The sequence below is a fragment of the Haliotis cracherodii genome, unplaced genomic scaffold (genome assembly GCF_022045235.1).
Source record: "Haliotis cracherodii isolate W230 unplaced genomic scaffold, xgHalCrac1.p SCAF_5, whole genome shotgun sequence".
Classification (NCBI taxonomy): domain Eukaryota; kingdom Metazoa; phylum Mollusca; class Gastropoda; order Lepetellida; family Haliotidae; genus Haliotis; species Haliotis cracherodii.
The window spans coordinates 51033104-51056164 of record NW_027266308.1 but is presented as its reverse complement, the minus strand read 5'-3'; the positions used below and the strand labels follow the sequence as shown (position 1 = coordinate 51056164).

At 40.3% G+C, this 23061-nt stretch overlaps 1 protein-coding gene across 1 annotated transcript in view; it reads left to right on the top strand.

Annotated features, from left to right (window-relative positions):
- The window catches only part of LOC139443732 (endoplasmic reticulum membrane-associated RNA degradation protein-like), a 124142-nt gene that overhangs the window by 77974 nt on the left and 23107 nt on the right, over positions 1-23061 (top strand). Inside the window, exon 20 of the mRNA XM_071224661.1 lies at positions 16206-16251. The gene's annotated coding sequence lies outside the window, so the exon portion shown is untranslated. The remainder of the gene's footprint in view (positions 1-16205; positions 16252-23061) is intronic.

The window sequence follows — 23061 nt, the reverse complement described above, 5'->3', positions numbered from 1 at the left end:
AGTAAAGGCTTTCCAGTGGTTCCTCCTTACCAGGATATACAGTGATAAGTCGCTGCGTTTCCAGTAACCAAATCATAAAGCGGAATACTGTTGTTCTACCACAACATCTGTAGCCGATAAGAGGGAGTTTCCTGTGGTTTTGTCCTTGAGTAATTCAGACAAGGCAGTATCAGGATATTATTTCCTGACTTTTACTAAAGTCTTTCCTTTTTGATATTGTGATGAAATTTGGATATTCTTAAAAATTAAACTTTAAAAAAAAAAATAAGCATTACAAATTTAGTTATTAAAAATAAATTGATAAAGAGGAATATAAAATTTAAACAAAGATTTCCTAATTGCTTAAATGCATAGATAAAAAGTACGGGAAATTGCTGCACAACACTAAGCAGTGAAATAGGATTTGACCAGTGTTTATGTGTGTGCTTTTCTGGAAAATCATGAACACTAGACAGACACACTATTATCAGAGTTTAACAAGCTTAAAAAAACTCAAGCCACAAGACAAAAAGCTTCTAGGTAAGCATCTCAAAAATTAAATCGTCAAAAACTAACAATGAGTATTTCCTGAAAGCTGGTTAAGCTGATGAAAGATAAGTATCTAGCTTTTGTCATATTTGGAATATTTATAGTAGCTTGTGTTTAATCCCCATTCTGTTAGATCAGTGTTAGGGCTCTATGTGCCGCAGACCCTGTGTGGAGTATAAGACTGATTTGCCACCGACTGAGCTGGTTTCACACGACTTATGTCAATATTTTATTCTTGCACGAGTTGAGGGAATATGGTTTCTGTTTTCGAGATGCTGCAGGGAAGATGGTGGCGTTGAGGTATGTGTATTTCGGTAGGTGTGGTGATTTGTGAATGAAGATGGCTGTGAAGTATTTCTGGATCATTTGTTTAAAAGTTTATACATACATTAACTGACTTTGTTTCATTTATTTGTGTGTTCGTGAGACCGTTTGGGGTCAAGGAGATCAGACTCTTTGTACTTTCTTTCAAAGATTAATAATAAAAAAGTAAGAAAATGGTTAGCTCAAGGTATCAAATATTTTGCCTAAGATATCTTTGCTTAAACTATTAATTATCATGATAAAGCATTTTTATTAAATGTGAGTATAATATCAATTGGCTCAGTGAAAATATCACTCATGTTAGGTATATATAAAACAAGAATAACCAGTCTTGATTATCCGACGAAACAGATTACCCTGGGTGTAAAATACAAAACCGGTAAAAATCAGATGAATGGGTCACTGAAAGAAATTGCCTGTCTATTCACTATGCGGGGATACAGGTGACTGAGTCGTCAAGGCACTGCATTTCAGTGTGCAGAGTTGCATCCCTTGGACACACCAGAAACCTACGATCGTCAGTTTGAATCCAAGATTCGCCCCCATACTGTTTCAAGGTTTGTCAGCGCCAAACCCATGCTAGTAGGATTTAACCAAGGTGGTAAACAAGGGAGACCTGCATCACTTTGGGCTTTCCTCCCACAGGAGTTTTAATCCGAGATGTGCCCTGATCATGATCTTGGATGTGTCAGCAACATACACATGCTCATGGCCGTCACCAGAACAGTAAACCTCTAAGCCGTGCATCACTTTAAGATTTCCTCCATCATTAAACTGTCATGATTTGAAATAATTCCAATTCTGTTCAAAATAGTGTCAAAACCAACTCACTTGCTTATTTTCATCCAAGGATATTCTTCAGCAATTAAATGCAATTTAAACTTTAGATTTTATCAAAACCAACTCACTTGCTTATTTTCATCCAAGGATATTCTTCAGCAATTAAATGCAATTTAAACTTTAGGTTTTACTAAAGGGAATATTGACCTGTCTTTGTTGGTCTATGCTCAGGTGAAAACAGCTTAAAAAGAATGAAATGTGCTAGTCTATATAAATATCTGGCCAGCTACCCCAAGGCATTCATTTTATTGATAAAACCCACTTCATAAAAAATGAAGAAATATTTTTCCGGATCATAACAATAAATGTTATGTACAAGCACTGGGTGAACCCTTCAACACTGCTGTGCCTTCCCAAAAGAGCACTGCCAAAACAACCATCCCATTTCTCTGTTGAAAATGTGGATTCATTTGTAATCTCTTATTTCGTAGTCATGGTGATTAGGTAGGATTTAATTTAAGCTTTCTTCCGTAGATCCTGTGTGTAGAGCAATCTGTAAATTCTCAATCAATGTTTGGTAATCTTGAAATACTTGTCGGATTTATTTGGTAATACGTTTTCAAACAGTCAATCCCTTTCTATCTCGGGGAGACCTAATTCTTTAAAACAATACAAGATTAAGCTGATTTGATTGGTCCTATAGGCACTTCCTTCTCTTTACAGTCGACCAATACTTTTGTTAATGATTTGATCAATAAGGTTGGAACATATAGCTTCATAAAACATTTAATTTGAAGGTTAATAAGGAAATGCCCAAAATTCTACAATATTCATTCAGAACTCTTGACTCAAGTTTTGGCCCAATGGTTCAAGACGTTGAATTATGTTCCTTAGCTCCCAGGGTGCTGTTGTACAAAGCAATCTTAGCGCTAAGGTGATCGTAACTCCCATACCTTAACATAGACTTACGACAGTCGTAGTGCTAAGGTTGTTTTGTACTACTGCACCCAGGACTTGTTGAGTTTATGTGTTCATGAGCACCAGGGACCACTTGCACAAAGTGATCTTAGTGTTAAGACTATCGTAAGCCAATGTTAAAGTATTGGAGTTACAATCAATTTAGCGCTAAGATCACTTTGTGCAAGTGGGTCCAGATATGTACTTGTGTGTTCTCCAAATGTACATAAGTCAGTTACTGGCTTCATTCCAGTAGGCCTCCAGCGATATAACTGAAATACTGTATAGTGTTTAGTGTATAGTATATATTTAACCCCATGTGCACTTGGAAACCTCAACAGCGTTCACCTATGATTGTAAGGGATTCCGTGTTAGAGCTGTTCCCAGAAACCTATGCTGGTCATGACTTGGTATATTGATTATTCCTACTTTTTAACACTCTCTTTTGATAGGTAATTTCTGACATGTCTTGGGTAACTGACCTTTAAAATACACGCACGCACGCATGCACGCACACACACACACGCACACGCACACACACTTCTTTATTCAAATGTCTGCAAATTCACACAGATGTGTCTGGAAGGTTTCAGTGCAGAGCTCTGTGACAGAGGATAATATTTTTGTCTAGGAATCAATATTTTGATGCCAAACTATTCCCTGTGGATTATTCCAAGACAATGGTTTTGAAGGCTGTTGTTTCCCTCACTGGTAGCAAATGTTTTGCCCAACTGGCAGCAGTTGTTTTGGCCTAACTGACAGGGAAGTCCTTGCCTATCACGCATCAATGTTCGTGCTTAACTGGCAGCAAAGTTCCCGCTTAAGTAACACCCAGGTTCTTGCCTAAGTGATAATAAGACTTCAGTCATCGCATGTATCTTTTATTGCTGTCTGGTTAGGGGTGGTTGGGTAGCCTAGTGGTTAAAGCGTTCGCTCGTCACGCCGAAGACCCAAGTTTGATTCCCGACATGGGTACAATGTGTGAAGCCCATTTCTGGTGTCCCCTGCCGTGATATTGCTGGAATATTGCTAAAAGCGGCGTAAAACCAGAACAGGCCAGCTGTCATATCATGGTCGGCTCAGTGATGGACAGTGACCATTATCAGATGTAGAAGTTCCCCGAACAGGCCAGCTGCCATGTCATGGTTGGCTCAGTGATGGACAGTGACCATCATCAGATGTAGAAGTTCCCCGAACAGGCCAGCTGTCATATCATGGTTGGCTCAGTGATGGACAGTGACCATTATCAGATGTAGAAGTTCCCCGAACAGGCCAGCTGCCATGTCATGGTTGGCTCAGTGATGGACAGTGACCATCATCAGATGTAGAAGTTCCCCGAACAGGCCAGCTGTCATATCATGGTTGGCTCAGTGATGGACAGTGACCATTATCAGATGTAGAAGTTCCCCGAACAGGCCAGCTGCCATATCCTGGTCGGCTCAGTGATGGACAGTGACCATCATCAGATGTAGAAGTTCCCCGAACAGGCCAGCTGCCATGTCATGGTTGGCTCAGTGATGGACAGTGCTCGCTGTGCAGTAACATTCTTATAGTCAGGATCCTAGGTTTGTCTTCCATATTCATCACCATCCTCACCATGTTTGGAAATGTCTATGACCTGAGTTCGTTTGGACATCCTGCTGTCATGAACTGACAGTCATGATGTAACAAGTAGTTTACAAAGTGGCATTGGAACTCACGACATATTGTCAATAATATATTTTTTGCCAACTACCAGTGTTATCACTGATTTTCAGTGTTCCATTCCTATAATTTTCATCACTATTTTGCCTTTTAGTCCCTGTGGAGTCTGTTTTGGTGGATAATCAAGACTGGTTATTCTCTGGCATTTACATTGTATATTTACTAGCTCTATACATGATGAATGTTTTGTACCTGTACCTAATTAGGAAGATTTAGATGAAGATTAAACCTCTGCCTACAGATGATGAATGTTCAGGTGAAGATACTACATGAGAAGAGGCACAAATCTGTCTGTTCCAAATAGAATTTGAGAATTAATATTTGTGCCAGGAAATGTGTTGGTTGGAATCCATACATGATCAGGGGCGGTCGGGTAGCTTAGTGGTTAAAGCGTTTGCTCGTCACGTCGAAGACCCAGGTTCGATTCCCAACATGGGTACAATTTGTGAAGCCCATTTCTGGTGACCCCCGCCGTGATATTGCTGGAATATTGCTAGAATCAGACTCACTCACTCACTCACCCATACATGATCTTGTGTTTCAAAACATTTTTATTGTTCTCATCTGTGTGTACCTACAAGATGCCAAGAAAATTTGATGTTTATATTGTGTCGTTTCTTAAATCACACCTTGTAGCAGTTATTATGAAAATACCAAATTATTATTGTTTTCAAAATGTCGAAGTTAGGTCTATGAAAATCACATTGTCTTCTCAGTATGGTTGAAATGTCAGATGTGGTATAACTAACTTTCATCTCTACATTCACAGGTGTAGAAGTGTTGAGCTTATTCATTCAAGACGTATCACTGTAGGTTACTAAAATGTGGACCATGTCCGAAGGTTTTAAGGTGATGGCATCTGTGAAAGTTGGGAAGCAATGTATGTTGATTATTGCTCTTTCTATCAACCATTAGTTTGTCTAGTCAAGACTTCATAAGTTACGACCTTGATATGACCTTGATGACTGCAGTATAAAACAACGTGCACGCATTCACCCTTAGATTTAGTATAGTTCAATGAAACTTTCAACATGTCATCCTACAGTGTGACTTTGGACTGAGTGACCTGATGCATGCAGTGGGTGAACATTTGGACTATGGATGACTTTTCTTAACATTAGTGATTGTGTAGTCAGACATTGCAGTTTTTAGTTGAATAGCTTAGGTCTGCCAGAACCTAACATCTTAGGTTCGAATCCCAAATTTACCTTCATTATGATTCTTGGTTTGTCAGCACTAAACTCATGCTCTTGTGTTCCACTATTGTCCGTCCAGTGGCTCTTGTGTTCCACTATTGTCCATCAAATGGCTCTTGTGTTCCACTATTGTCCATCTAGTGGCTCTTGTGTTCCACTATTGTCCATCAAGTGGCTCTTGTGTTCCACTATTGTCCATCAAGTGGCTCTTGTGTTCCACTGTTGTCCATCTAGTGGCTCTTGTGTTCCACTATTGTCCATCTAGTGGCTCTTGTGTTCCACTATTGTCCATCTAGTGGCTCTTGTGTTCCACTGTTGTCCATCTAGTGGCTCTTGTGTTCCACTATTGTCCATCTAGTGGCTCTTGTGTTCCACTATTGTCCATCTAGTGGCTCTTGTGTTCCACTATTGTCCATCTAGTGGCTCTTGTGTTCCACTATTGTCAGTCCAATGGCTCTTGTGTTCCACTATTGTCCATCTAGTGGCTCTTGTGTTCCACTATCGTCCATCTAGTGGCTCTTGTGTTCCACTATTGTCCATCTAGTGGCTCTTGTGTTCCACTATTGTCCATCAAGTGGCTCTTGTGTTCCACTATTATTAGTCCAATGGCTCTTGTGTTCCGCTATTGTCCATCAAATGGCTCTTGTGTTCCGCTATTGTCCATCAAATGGCTCTTGTGTTCCACTATTGTCAGTCCAATGGCTCTTGTGTTCCACTATTGTCAGTCCAATGGCTCTTGTGTTCCACTATTGTCAGTCCAATGGCTCTTGAATATTGCTACTCACTCACTCACTCACTCACTCACTCACTCACTCACTCACTTCAATCCCCAGCCACGTCCTACCAAAAGATCTTAAAAGATGGAACTTGTTACCCTGTTTGGTGCTTGGCATTAAGGGGCTAATACAATGACTGGTTGACTCGGAGTCATTATACTGTGTCTGAGTGGGGTATTCATGTTAAATTGCGGCATGGTATCTCAGTGGTTGGTCTAGCACTTTAAATCAGTCCGGACCAGTACAAGCAGCCACACACACACACATGTGCATGCGCGTTGATATATAAGTGCAATAATCTTGGACGTGGCGTTAAACTCCATATCACCATACCAATCCTACTTCCGGCAAAACTTGCAAAACTTGCATATATCGAAGTTAAACCCAACTCACTCACTCACTACAATTTTCTATGGTCCACAGATTTTTTACCAGCATGTTTTATTAGATGGGTGAAAATAACAATGCAACCATATTTATGTATCTGAATATTTGTTGGTCATTGTGTTGATCAGATGATTTACAAAATAGAAAATACTGGAGAAAACGTTCTTACATATCTATGGTGGCCATGGAACATGTCTGTTTCATTCTGTGCAGCTGAGACTTAAATAATTGTTCTTTTGGTCTAAAAATACTTAAAAGCAGTCTCCTCTAATGAAAATAGACATAAATCATTTCTATTTATTTTCTTGTCTGAGCTTTTGGCTAAGGTCAATAAGTCTGTAAATTTCAAATCTTTGATGAAGACGCCATACTCCTCGCAACAGGAAACACTTGCGACTGTAGCCAGCGCAGTTTAATCAGATCTGTGATAGATGAAGAGTGATTAGGATAACAGTATTAAAGCAGTATCACAAATAGACTCAGGGATGTAAGTAAACCGTAATTCCTGCCTCCCACCACACTGGTGTCTGGTCTTCGTCCGAGATGCATTGTGGGGCATGTTTTTATGTATGAGTGAGTGAGGTGAATTGGATGCTTCTTTCAGCAGAAACTCAATTTTATTACTCGCCAGTGAAGAGATAAACCATTTAATAAACACACAGCTGTATCACACATTGTGTAATACCAAAGCGTGTGCTTATGAACTGCTGGAACAAGTTTCACTAACAAATATTGAAAACTCCCAACATCCCTGGGCTAATTCAACTACAATGCATGTAGAGGTGGTAGATCACTGAGAGGAGCTTATGCACACCTGCTGACTCCAGCAACCCTGTTGCTAGGCTGACATCACACGGCATTGTTTCGCCGGTGGATCTAGCAGCAAAGTTCCACAAATTACGTCATAGGGTGTTGTGACGGTATTGTAAACTTTGTGGTGCAGGGCCATGTAAGGCGGCTGGAGAGCAAGGATAGTCATAAGTCTATGGGGGCTGTCGGGTAGCCTAGTGGTTGAAGCGTTTGCTCGTCACGCCCAAGACCCAGGTTCAATTCCCGACATGGGTACAATGTGTAAAGCCCATTTCTGGTGTCCCCCGCCATGATATTGCTGGAATATTGCTAAAAGCGGCGTAAAACCATACCCACTCACTCACTCATAAGTCTATGTAATTGAATGGGAGTTATGAAAGCCTTCATGGAACTGACGCCTAAAGGTGGGCCTATATGTAAACATTTGACATGTTTGAAGTATTATTCTGTTAAACTGAAATTGGATTAGATGTCTGCCTATTTATACATGACAGTGAATTTTATTTTTTTAAAAGGGCAAGTAATAAATAAAATACTAAATTCGCCCCAGTGTAATACCAAATTTTAGGAACCTCATGAATAGTTCTGGTGTCTGACTCAGTTTCTCTTGTCAGACACAAGTACTATTCACTCATTTCATAAAACTGGTATTACACGGGAGCGAGTTTAGTAGTCTATATATATCAAACTGATGTCTGTACCTTAATGTCAGAAGGAGTTGTCTAGTTTGGTTATATGTTTCGTTTAGCATTATTCCAGCAATATCAAGTCCAGGGTACTTCACACGTTACGCCCCTGTGGGGAATCAAACTCGGGCCTTCAGCGTGACAACCAAATCTTTTATAGCCACTAGGCTAAACCAGCGCCCTTAATGTCAGAGGTTACAGACGGATGCAGATAATGGATGTCTACCACTTCAGTAGTCGCTGTAAAGTTGTCATGGCTGACAAACCAAAGTTCTAGCCAAGGTTAGCATATATGTTGCACTTAAGGGGTTGTATAGCGAGTTATGGTGCCTCATACCAAATAAGATGTGACTTTAATGAAGGTGTTGTGGTTGTTGAGTATAAGAGTACCGGTATACCCCCCCCCTTCAAAGTATACTTGGATGGGTGACTAAAGGAGGTGGTGAGGTGAAATGGGGTTTAACGTCACGTCCAACATTATTGCACTTATATAGCGACGTGCATGCACGTGTGTGTGTGTGGCTGCTTGTACTAGTCCGGACTGATGCCGATTTATAGTGCTAGCTCTCTGAGATACCATGCCGCAGTTTAACATGGATACCCCACTCAGACACAGTATACTGACTCCGAGCCGACCAGTCCTTGTTTTAGCCCCTTAATGCCGAGCGCCAGACAGGGTAACAACAAGTACCGTCTTTTGGTATGACGCGGCAGGGAATCGAACCCCGGACCTTCCGCTCTCCGGGCGGACGCTCTACCACTAGACCACGGAGGCAGTCGCTGACTAAAGGAACAGTCATCTTCTAGGAGGTGGCAGAATGTGAGCCTGACTTAACCTCCTCCAGAGATTTATCACATTGTTACGGAGGGAGGTATCGAATCAGAGTAACAGTCTGGTAAAAAAGACACTGGCCTAAACATTTCCAAGAATATCTATGTCAGGACTGGACGAGACTATAATCAAGATCTGGTCTAGAGTTTATGCAGCAGGAATATTTACCTGGGCTACATTACCCAAAACTATAAATTGTTCTGCAACTGTCAAATCTATCAAACATTGTCAAGGTCAAAGTTTTTGGAATGGGAACAGAGATACTGACTAAACAGAACAAATACCAAGGTCAAGGTGAATTGTTATGGAGCAGTTGTATATATAATAAAGGAACAAAACAAATGTCAAGATCAAAGTCTGAGGAGTTGTTGTACCTATCATGACTGGACAAAACAATCATAAGGTCAAGGTGAATTGGTATGGAGCAGTCAAGTGTTTCATTACAAAACAATTAGCAAGGTTATGGGTTATATACTAACTGCATACCTGCTGGCTTGGCCCATCCTCAATCCTCAATCCTAACTTAAACCTCCTGTAAACCAATTCTTTAAACCTTTAAACCTTTATACTGTTATGTCCAACACTCCAGACACACTATAATTGTTCTTACCAATATGTTGGATAACTTGGATTGTTGAACATTAAACCATTTTGACGGTCACTCTACTGGTGTTGCTGTTGATTTTGGAGCCAGGAATTCACTGGCCATTCTAAATGTGCAGTTTGTGCAAGTAAAACTGACTCAACTACAGGCTATTATTCAAAATTATGGAGAAATTATGCATCAACCATAACTATTCTGGAAATAGAATCAACAGTTTCGAGTGATATCTCCATAACTGCTTACCAATCCAGAGGATTGTCTCATCGTGGGACTAAGTAGGGATAACGTGTCCAAAACTGTACTTGAATGGAAAATTCTCATTTATGTAAAATGTCAGTTTGATGTTCTGATTCACTCACTGACGTTTACTTAAATGATCTCGAAATGTTACCAATCCTCTTCATCTTAAGCTCTCACCAAACATGGATCTTCTGAAAATGTTTGATTTAGCATGGACAAGCATGTGGTTGTATCATTGGGTTCATTAGGGAACACCCACATTGCTTCACCAGAATCTCCTGATCCTCCTGGCAATGAGACGTGTGTCCGGCAGCTTTGTTTGTGTATGTTGGACATTGTTATTAGCTTTTCACTGTGAAGCATTCAGTCAGTCACATCTGAGTTCTGAAGTCTTAGCAAGCTGATGTACTTGGACCATTTTGGATGACATCATATGCATTTTATACCATTGGAAATGAGTAAGTGAGTGATTGATTGAGTTAGGTTTTATGCAGCTTTAGCATTATTCCAGCAATGGGAACACCAGAAAATGGGTTTCACATATTGTACCCATTTAAGATTCGAACCTGGGCCTTTGGCATGATAAGCTAACTCTTTAACCACTTGGCTACCCCACCGCCCAGTAATGCGTAGGGCAGTTTCACATATAAATCAGTTTGATTACACAATGAGACATTAGCTATTTTCTTCAATTTGTATTTCCTATATTTACTCAGCCTCTCTGAGTGTGTGAGTGAGTGAGTTTGGTTTTAAGCCGCTTTGAGCAATATTCTAGCAATATCACGGCAGGGGACACCAGAAATGGGCTTCACACATTGTACCCATGTCGGGATTCGAACAAGGGTCTTCGGTGTGACGAGCAAACGCTTTAACCACTAGGCTACCCGACCGCCCCTCAGCCTCTCTGAACATGGAAGTCACTGAAGTCAGAAGTTAGTAGAACATGAACATGAAGACTTCATTTTTGTGTGGGTAGTAACGTGTTTGTTTTCCATCCACCTGATGAAAGAGCAAGATGTAGCTCTGAAACTTCTTGACAAACAAAGTAAAACCATTTTTATCTATAAAAAAGTTCCAGTTCATCAAAACTGAACCTATGTCAGATGTCCAAGTTCTAGTCTGTTTCCACTTTATGTCATTTTCTGAAGAGATGAATGTATGAAATGTCAATCCTACATAGATACGTCACTGGAACCAGTAATTGCCTTAGTTATTTCATGAGGATGCAAGCAAATCAAGGGATTATGTTTTGAATGTTTTCAAGTTTAAAGGACTAGTTGTGATATAGGACCTTCTCAGTCCACCAGCAAAAAGTTAAGAAATCAGCAAAAGTAATTAAAATCTTCATGACAGTGATAAGAACTATTCACATAAATCTTTTCACCATTTGCATGTTGGCAGAAGAAAGGCTTAAATGTGTCAAAACGGCTAATTTTGGAGGATTTCATAAGCGTTTTATAAATATTTGAAAATGGGCATGTCCTTGATCCTAACAGATCATTTCAGGAGAAGTTGGTAAGGACAGTACAAACATCAGATAAAACATTCATATTTGGTCAAAATTAGGTTTATCTTAAACATCAACATTGTTCCTCTTTATTTTAGCATTACCCCCTGTACTTGACTATGTCATTCTCCAAAATTGGCTTGACAGAAAAAAACATGTCACTCTATAAACATGTTCCTTATTACTTTATTAAAAGGTTTTCTGTAACTTTTAGTATTTTCAATTTCTAGTTGTCCGAAAAGGGTCTTGTCTTGTACTTCTAGTTGTCCGAAAAGGGTCTTGTCTTGAACTTCTAGTTGTCCGAAAAGGGTCTCGTCTTGTACTTCTTGTTGTCCAAAAAGGGTCTTGTCTTGTACTTCTTGTTGTCCAAAAAGGGTCTTGTCTTGTACTTCTAGTTGTCCGAAAAGGGTCTTGTCTTGTGCTTCTAGTTGTCCGAAAAGGGTCTTGTCTTGTACTTCTAGTTGTCCGAAAAGGGTCTTGTCTTGTACTTCTAGTGCTAGGAGGACGTGGAGACTGTAGCTCACCTTCTGATAGTGAGAACCTTATAGCTGACACCCATGGGGTTTCCTGATATAAATAAATCCCCACCCACCTATGCTTGTTGTAGGAGACAAATAATGGATTGGGTGGTCAGCCTTGGTGCCTTGGCTGACATGTCATCATCCCCTTATGACATGGGACATTGCTCATTATGTCAATCACTGGTTTGTGTAGTCCAAACTTGATTATTACGAATATGATATTCTATATCTGGAACATTGCAAACTTTGTTACTAAATTATTATCAAATTACAGGTGGTTCTTGATCTTACTTTCAACAATGATAGAAGTTTTCTAATGAATGAGGGGGGTATGAGTGGCCATAAGGCGCCACGATTTGCTGTGCAAAGTTGCATCCCTTGGGCACGCCAGAAACCTTTGATTGTTGGTTCGAATCCCGGTTCACCCAGATTATGTTTCTAGGTTTGTCAGCACCATACCCGTGCTTGCGGGTTTCACCAAAGTGGTTAATGTCTGAGACCTACATCACTTCGGGCTTTCCTCCCACATTAAGCTGACATGCCATGATATAACTGGAATACTGTTAAAGCGGCGTTAAACCCAACTCACTCTGATGAATGACCTTCATATTAGCAAGGTTGTTTATTAATATCACTCTCACAATTATAAGTGAGTAAAGAAGGCAGAATCTAAACAAAACAGAAGCTAAAAGTATGAGAACAAGTAAAGTTCCAGTGAGGGTACCAGTAACGTCCAGCATAAGTCAAGGTCAAGTTACTGACTGTGGGTAATAAATTCTACAACTGTCATATTTCTGTCATATTATTAAGCCTGGGCCTTCCTTTTCTTGTCAAGAAATCTACCAATGATGTGATAAATTGAATTATCCAAATACAGATGATATTTTCAAAATGGGTATAACTTTCATTGATCAAAAGTCATCCCTATGTACTATGTTGTAAGTTCTTGTTAACAGGATCGAATTAATGTAACATTTGCTGAACATTAGTACTGAGTGCTATAAAAGGCAGTATATCCCAGAATACGTCAAGGTCAAGGTCAAGGTCACATTTCAGTTGCTGACGACAGCCATTCACTTACTTCACTCTTATTACAGTCTTAACCCAGAAATAAATTTGACAACTGTCTTATTTCATGAAAGATCATTTTGAGTTACTTGGGGCTCTTGTACATAATGTCATACGTATCCTATGAGGTGGAATAACATGACACACGGTAACATACGGAAGATAACAGACCGCCTCCATGGTCTAGTGGTAGAGCGTCCGCCCGAAGAGCGGAAGGTTCGGGGTTCGATCCCCCGCCGCGTCATACCAAAAGACGTTAAAAAATGGTACTTGTTGTTACCCTGTCTGGCGCTCGGCATTAAGGGGCTAAAACAAGGACTGGTCGGCTCGGAGTCAGTATACTGTGTCTGAGTGGGGTATCCATGTTAAACTGCGGCATGGTATCTCAGTGGGCTAGCACTATAAATCGGCATCAGTCCGGACTTGTACAAGCAGCCACACAAACACACACACGTACATGCACGTCGCTATATAAGTGCAATAATCTTGGACGCGACGTTAAACCCAATTTCACCTCACCTCACCTGAAGATAACAACTCTCTGTGCTTCTTCAACTGTATGATTACTCATGCTACTTTATACTACTGACAGGCCACTCACAAACACTTTCAACCGCCTCCGTGGTCTAGTGGTAGAGCGTTAGGTCTGGGGTTCGATCCCCGGCCGCGTCATACCAAAAGATGCTAAAAGATGGTTCTTATTGTTACCCTGTCTGGCGCTCGGCATTAAGGGGCTAAAACAAGCACTGGTCGGCTCGGAGTCAATATACTGTGTCTGAGTGGGGTATTCATGTTAAACTGCGGCATGGTATCTCAGTGGGCGAGAACTATAAATCGGCATCAGTCCGGACTAGTACAAGCAGCCAAACACTTGCATGCACGTCATTATATAAGTGCAATAATCTTGGACGCGACGTTAAACCCAATTTCACCTCACCTCACCACAAACAGTTTCCAAAACTCATTAAAATAGAATTGAAACAGTTTAGTTATGACTACAGAAGATGGCGTGGTGGGTTCATCATGCAGAGGTTTTGAAAAAGATCTGTAAACCAAATAATAAAGAGGCCATGCTAATTTATTCAAAAAAATTCTTCATAATATTTACTGTTTGTAGACATTATGAATTAATGACTGAAGTGACATTGAAGAAAATGTATGCATTTCATGAATAGACCAACCTGTTTGTGTTACTTTCTTTGTATGGTTCATCAGCAACTTGGTCTGTTGTTTAAGTAATAAAATACTTTAAGGGTTGGCATTACATCAAGATTATTTCATATTTCCTCAAAACGTGACATTACACATAGGGCAGCGATCACAGTGTGTATGTCTGTTATCCTAATATTGCTGCTGTTATGGTGGTGCAGTGTTTGCATATAGTGTCTGTTGATGAAGAATGTAAGCACTTTGCATGAAGACAAGTTTAACCACTCACTCACTCACTCACTCACTCACTCACTCACTCACTAACCCGCCCAACAAAGCAACCCACTCACTCACTCACTCACTCACTGACTACACATCAGCCTACATTTAAATTTTGATTGGCTTCTGTCTCAACCAACACACTCATAAGAATATAAATGCAATGCATTTGAAAATACAGAACTCTCAATAAGACAGTCAGCTGTAAAAAGTCTATATTTACCTTCAAAGATGGAGAGTGCTCATCCCTGGAATTTCTGATATAATTATACTTAATTCCCGGTAAGACAAACTATGTGTGTGTCCTTCCCATCATATTGCAGCCCAATGCCCCACTTACTCAGTCGCCTTCAGATTAAAAACACATGATCAGGAATATGAATCCACAAAGATACCATAAGGTATGATAAGAGCAATATCTAGCCCCATTGATAAATGTCATATGTTTATGTTACAGAAACTTTGAAATACTAATATGAAAATTACCAAAAAATATTACGTCAGCATATTTTCTCCTGTATGCTGTCATGTTTTGGACCCTTGAAGAAGTACCATCTAAAATTAGTGAAAAGGCTGATGTTACTAACTTAAAGTGAAAATCTGATGATAGACAAGTCTGTGAACCAAGACGAATTTTTTACCATATGTTTGTACTGTCTTCACCTACATTTCCTAGGATAGTGTGCTTAGGTCAAAGACACACTCATGTTCAAATAATAGAAAGCCGCTTCCCTGAAGCATCTAAAATCAGCAGTTTTCACACATTTTAACCTTGCAACTACATTTAGTGTTGTTAAAAGTCCAACACATGCAAGCGTTGTAAAGAAAAGGCACCATATTTTCACGTCGCGAAACTTTATTTAAATTTTTAGTTATTTTAGTCATTCCTATTTCTTAAATTATTCAGTTCCTCTTGGCTCCAAAGGCCTGTCTTGCCTGTCGGTATTCAAATGGGGACCACTCGTGGCCCAGTCGTCTAAGGTGCCTCATTTCACTGTACTGAGTTGCATCCCTTAGGAGTGCCAGGAACCCACGATGGTCAGTTTGAATCCTACATTCACCCTGATAATGTATATAGGTGTTGTGTTGCTGATCGCTGATGATGTGGATCATTGCTGGTCCAGTTACAATTCCTTTTCATGCCACTGTGTTGTGTTGCTGATCCTGTGGCTGTGCTGATGATGTGGAGCATTGCTGTTCCAGTTACAATTCCTTTTCATGCCACTGTGTTGTGTTGCAATATTGCTAATGTAAAACACCATGACTTTGTTGTAAAGACCTTGGGAGCTCAAGTGACCCAGTCGCCTAAGGCACCACAAATTTCTGTACAGAGTTGCAGCCCTTGGGCATGACAGAAACTATTATCGTGGGTTCGAATACCTGTCATGTTTCTAGGTTTGTCAGCACCATACCGATTCTCACGGGTTTTACCAAAGTGGTAAATGTCTGAGACCTGCATCACTTTGGGCTTTCTTCCAGGATTGAGCTGACATGTCATGATATAACTCCCTCAGTCAGTGGATAAAGACCCGTGAAGATCCGGGGTACAATAGGTCTTCAGCAACCCATGCTTGCCGTAAAAGGCGACTATGCTTGTCATAAGAGGCAACTAACGGAATCGGGTGGACAGGCTCGTTGTCTAGGTTGATGCATGTCATCGTATCCCAATTGCGTGGATCAATGCTCATAAAGTCAATCACTGGATTGTCTGGTCCAGACTTGATTATTCACAGACCACCGTCATATAGCTGGAATATTGCTGAGTGTGGCGTTAAACAACGAACAAACAAACAAACAAACAAATATTCAGATAAAGCTAATTCCATGTTTCCTCTGACACTGTTCTCATTGTTGCAGATGAATATGCCTGCCCTCAAGATGTGACGGAAGAGGACCAAGTCTGGTATGTAGATGTGGTTGATGTAGAGATGCAGAGAGTACCATCTGTGTCGCCATTCCGACGGGACATGCATGAAGCAAAACACATCAAACAGCAAGTATTGACTCTGTTTGGGGTCTTTGGTGTGTGGGGCTCTTGCATACACAGTATTGAATACTGATGTCCTGAGTTCAAATCTTGTACCATGGTTTGGTTTGCATAAGCCTGCTTTTTATATACCTCAAGGTGAAACTAAGAGCTTAATCCAAATGATCCTGTACAGTACTGAAACACATGACCGGTGGGACGCTTCATGCCAAATGCTTACTGGTTCATTCAAATCTTCCGGGTAAGAAATGGTTACCAACAAATGTATGCTTGTCAGGTGGCAAGGCTCAGTGATTTGGCAATCGCATTAAAAACACATCTGAGGACATCACCATAAAGGGTTGCATCAGGTTAGCTTTCTAATAATCAATTCCAAATGCAATTTGCTTTGGAGATTTTACACATCCTGAGCTCCAAGTCTTCCCGAGACAAGTGTGTCCACAAGCCTATATCAAAGCCTAGTTTCTACCATTGCCACATCAAGGCCACTTTTCTTGACTCAACCCTGGCGCCACCTCACGTAGATCACAAGTTGTGGCCCTTGTAATTAAGACGCGATATCCAATCAGATCACTGTTCTTATCTCAAAAAGCTTCACATAGATGGTGACTACCATAGGCGACGACCAAGTCGAAGAGATAACGAAAACATTCATGATTTCATCCCTAACACAAAAACATCGGCAATCTTTGGGGGGTTAAAAGATGAAAAAGACATATTCGTGTCAACAAAGACAGTCAGCGGCCTTATACGAAGGTGATTTACCAGTCGTGGATGTTGATTTAGTGAAACGTTCTCTGATAGGACTATAGATATGTGCAACAGTCCAATCATATTTAGCACAGGAAAGTGGGCTTGATGTGGCAAGGGTGGAAACAAGACTTTGATAAAAAGGCTGGTGGATGCTCTTGCCTCGGCAAGATGAAGCTCCATGGCATCCTCAGCCATCAGTTTCCAAATCGAGGTGGTAAAGAAATCAAGTTGAATCGTTTTAGAAAGCTAACATCTGATTGGATCTAGAACACGCACATCCTCCATTTAAAATGGGTTCACCTGATGCAACCTTTTGTGGAGTGTTTTTCGATCTTAATGCAGAGAAGTATTGTTTTTGATGAGAAGATCTGATTGAGTTGGTTGATTGTGTTGCATTGTACCCCAACAACACTGGACCTTGTTCATTGAATCAACGATTGGTTTGTCTTGCCTCAGCTTAATTATTTACAGCTGTCATGATATAGCTGGAGTATTGACGTGTGCAGCATGAAACGCTAAAATGCATGTGGACCAGTCTAGGCTCCCTGTCATAATCTGTCTCTAAAAGTAGAATAAAACCTTTCTCAATAGTCAAGGGCTTATTTTAGTTAAAGACAATCCCTGAGCAGAAATAAGGTTTCATATTTTCTGAAAATTGTAATCTATGCATTCATCATGGTTGTGAAAAGAAAATTTGTTGAATCCATATTTCAAAAGCATCTTACTGAAACACATAGTCCAATGAGTGCAGATTGACATAAAATATGTTCACTTGTGCTTGTATCTTGTATTTCTTTCAACCCATATTTACAGATCGCCGTCATATAGCTGGAATATTGCTGAGTGCGGCGTAAAACAACGAACCAATCAACTGTGACTTAGGAGTAGCAGGCCATGCTTACACTTTTTGTGAACACCTGTGTCATCACCGATTTTTAGTGATCCACTCCTATAATTTTCATCACTGTTTTGTCTTATAGTTCCAATGGAATCTATTTCAGAGGATTATCGAGACTGGTTATTCTCTGGCGTTTAAATTGTATAGAAAAAACTGTTTCTTTGTCATTTTGTTTATGAGCCTATCATACAGAAATACATTATAAAAGTCATATTTGGTATGTACTTGATGAAAAAGCCAATAGAATTGTAAGGGCTACCAACATTTATAGGGTTGTTTGGGAATTGAAATCCTAATGTCTGATCACACTTGTACTTGTTCATCAATGGCTTACTTTAGTTTACTGTGGTGACATTAGTATGGTAGTTGGTGGTCTGACAGAAGAGAGTCAGCCGAAAGTGTCACACAGTGTCTCTCTGGTGTAGAGGACAGTTCAGATGTTTCTCAGATATGTTGCTTCAGGTGGAAAAACTCCATTCAAAATAAACCCAGATGAAGAGCAAAAGGATATAAGACTATATATGCAGTTGCATATTCATTTTCTTATTTTTTATATTTTTTATCAAAAGCTATAACCAAATATCAGTAGGAGCATAACTGGTTGCCATGTGTTCAAAGGTGCCACAGGGTCAAAGTTGAAGAGTCAAAGGTGCTGTGTTGTGTTACATCCCTTAGTTGTACCAGGATCTGCTGATGTTTGGTTCATTTTCCTGATTATGGTCCTTGGTTTATCAACATCATACCCTGATGAATTGAACAAAGTTGTAAACATCTTTGACCTGCATCATTTGAAGCCTTTTCCAACGTTAAACTAACATGCAGTGATTGAACCCAACTCACTCGATCACTCTTGTTTCAGTACAAGACACACAGTGTAGGGGACTTATGCTAATGGTGCTTACCTTTGTGCTTTTTTAAGAAATAAACATTGAGTAGGAGTTGTTTATTGTACAATAAAACACTGCAGGGAGAATGAACCATAAGGGCCTGTGCCCTTTGTGGTTTATTCTCCCTGCGCCCTGATGGTTTATTCTCCCTGCAGTGTTTTATTGTACGATAAACACCAGACACAAGTCCTTTATTTCTTATATGAGATATCAACATACTGTACAGCCTCTTTAAGGATGTTAGTAAAAAGTACACGCTTTAAAAATATTTACCCGTAATATAATAATGATGACTCCCTAAATAGAATCCGACCACAGCAATGTCGGACAAGTACATTTTATGAACAGGGATGCTGAATTTGGTCTTTCCCGCATGTTCTCACAATTTTCACATCAATTTTCTGTACGTTTTCTCCCAATACCGATTGTCATATCTCTCCCACTTTTTCATTCGATCGTTTGGCCACTGCATTTATCAGTGTACCCCAGCTACATCTATGGGGAACAACTCACTATACCCTTACTTCTATAAAATAACGCCGTCCAGTATATGATGTCAACAAGTAATGAGCGCATATGTGAATCTCCAGAAATGACGTCATGGTGAAACAGTGTTTTATCGGGAAATAAACCATGTTTTGTTCTTCATTGCTCTTTATCTCATAGCTACTTTATGGGGCGGTCAGGTAGCCTAGTGGTTAAAGCCTTCGATCGTCATGCCGAAGACCCAGGTTCGATTCCCGACATGGGTACAATGTGTGAAGCCCATTCCTGGTGTCCCCCGCCAGGATATTGCTGGAATATTGCTAAAAGTGGCGTAAAACCATACTCACTCACTCACTCACTCACATAGCTCCTCTATGGAATAGAAGTCTGATGTCATAGATGGTCACTGCAAGACAGTGAAATTGTAGGTCATGCAAAGTCAACTTGTGAGCACTCAGCAGTTCCAGGTGTTGATATTGCTTCTGTTACTGGTGGTGGATGGTTTAACCCTGAAAACACTGGCTGTGATGTATCTCAGCATTACTCCAAAGTTGCTCTCTCTCACAGCATGGTGTGTTTAAAGATGTGGCTTTTCTATATATGTTTGCCTGTTCAAATCGATGCTGAGTTAAAACAATCAGTGAAACTTGTTGATACATGAAGTTTGTTTTTAGTGAATAATATCATTATCCAACATAGAGATCATTCAGTGATTATTACAAGAAAGAGGTGTCAGAACACTTCACCCATGAGGATCCGGGTTAGAACTGGTCTTCAGCAACCAATACTTGCCATAACAGGCAACTATGCTTGTCGTAAGAGGTGGCTAACAGGATCGGGTGGTCAGGCTCGCTGACTTAGTTGATGCATGTCATCGTTTCCCAATTGCGAAGATCGATGCCTCTGATATCAATCCCTGGATTGTCTGGTCCAGACTCAAACATTTTACTGACCGCTGTCATATAGCTGGAATATTGCTGAGTGCGCGTTAAACAAATTAACAAACAAACAAAGAATCACTTCCTGATGATTCATTTCCACACTACAGAAACTTCAGAGGATATTTTGTCAGTTTTGATCAAGACTGGCTGCCATATACATGCCCCTAATCCTTCAACAGTTCTGTATATCCAATGGTAGGGTGTATATCTGACAACTTTTGATCTAAAGATATGATATTGTGAAAGGTTTCACCATTTCTTGTCATGTTTGACATGGCAGTTATGGCTAGGTACTACTTTCAACATAAAGCCATTCTATCAGAGAGGATACTGGTCAAGATGGCAGCTACATCAATGCTATCTGAACACAATGTCATTGGAAAGAGTACTGCTCTCAATTGACGCTGTATGTTAGACCACTTTGAATGATTTATTCCAACAAACTGGCTCAAGTCAAGCTCTCAACACGAAGCCTTCAACAAACTGGTTAGAGTCCAGCTCTCAACACGAAGCCTTCAACAAACTGGTTAGAGTCCAGCTCTCAACACGAAGCCTTCAACAAACTGGTTAGAGTCCAGCTCTCAACACGAAGCCTTCAACAAACTGGTTAGAGTCCAGCTCTCAACACGAAACATTCAACAAACTGGTTAGAGTCCAGCTCTCAACACGAAGCCTTCAACAAACTAGCTAGAGTCCAGCTCTCAACACGAAGCATTCAACAAACTGGTCAGAGTCCAGCTCTCAACACGACGCCTTCAACAAACTGGTCAGAGTCCAGCTCTCAACATGATGAAACGGACAGGCTTGAGTCCTACTATAAACTTGAAACCTTTAACAGACTGCACAGGCTAGAGTCCTATAACAGGCTGAACTAACCTGACTGGATTATACTTTCAATGCTAAACTTTCACTAGGCAGAGTATGCAATGAGCTTCAGTTTTGCTCTCAACATAAAGCCTTCTTCCACAGAATGAACTCACAAGACGTAAGTACTGCTGTCAACATGAAAACGGTAACAGACTGGATTGACCGTACTGCTTTCAATGTGGCTAAAGTTTGGCTCTCAAAATGAAATCACCAACAGGCTGTATTAGCAAGCTGGAGTGCAGCCTTCATTGTAAAAACTTCAGCAGACTGGATTATCTTGTGGGTATCATACTGCTCTAAACATGAAACTGACAAAAAAGTATCTGGACTGGAGTATGTTGATGTAAGTCATCGTATTTCAATTGCATGGATTAGTGCTCATAATGTTAATCACTGGATTGTTTGGTCTAGATTCGATTATTTAAACACCGCTGTCATATAGCTGGAATATTGCTGAGTGTAGCGTTAAACAAAAAACAAACAAAAAAACAACAATCCTGCTCAGGGAATTGGTAGACCTTACAATCCTGGGTGACCCACACCCCCTGGAGGAAAGAAGTAAGTTTCCATTGCCTGAGGAACGTTGACACATCTCTCTTAGAAAAGAAGAAATACCCAGAGCCATTGTCTGCTCATATTTGAAGAAACACCCTAAGTCATTTGCCAGATTGTCAGATAATTGTAGCCAATAACCATTGCCTTAGAAATGACAAACAACTGGAGCCAATAACCCTTGTTTGAGAAAAGGATAAATAACAGGGGCCAATAAAGAGTTGACTTTCACTTTGTGTGTATTCATTGGTCTATAAACCTTCATAGAATGAGGGCCGAACTGTATGAACGTCGGAGCTTATCACGACATTCACACAATATTTGGCCTTCACTGTTTGGCCCATACTTCAAGGAACTCACACAAAGTGAAAGTCAGTTCTTATAATTTTTATGTCACTCTTTGTTACCTCAAAGGATGTAGATCTGTACAGAATTTTATTTAGTATGTGTGACTTCATGTTTACACTGACAGCCATACAACAACCAGCTGTATCACGGAATGAAGTAGTTCCTCAAAAGGATAGGTGACGTGAGCGTATGCATGATCACATTGTTCTACATTGACATCTTTTGTAGTTTGTTGACAACAAATATATTCAAATAATATCATCATTATATGAGAAAGTTCTGTTATGAACTACTCAAGTACAAGATGTCAAAATGGCCGACCCGATAGACATGAAGGGAGGGATGATGTTGTTGTGTTGTTGATGAACCTGTGGTGATAACAAGTGTTTGTCATCATTAATCAATTGGCCGAACATCAAAATGTGTCGCTCATATGCTTATGAACATCAGTTTCATGGTCATCCAATGGAAAAGCTGTGTATTGTGTAAACTTCACATTTCAAAATTATTAACCATAGTCTTAGAAAAGGACAAATAACTGGAGCCAATAACCATAGTCTTAGAAAAGGACAAATAACTTTCTGCCAGTAACCATAGTTTTAGAAAGGTCCACCTGGAGGACCTGGTATCCATTGACCACAGTCTTCCTGCAAGACCTGGTACCCATTGACGTTTGTCTTCCTGCAAGACCTGGTATCCATTGACATTTGTCTTCCTGCAAGACCTGATACCCATTGACATTTGTCTTCCTGCAAGACCTGATACCCATTGACGTTTGTCTTCCTGCAAGACCTGGTATCCATTGACCACAGTCTTCCTGGAAGACCTGGTATCCATTGACCACAGTCTTCCTGCAAGACCTGGTATCCATTGACGTTTGTCTTCCTGCAAGACCTGATACCCATTGACATTTGTCTTCCTGCAAGACCTGATACCCATTGACGTTTGTCTTCCTGCAAGACCTGGTATCCATTGACCACAGTCTTCCTGCAAG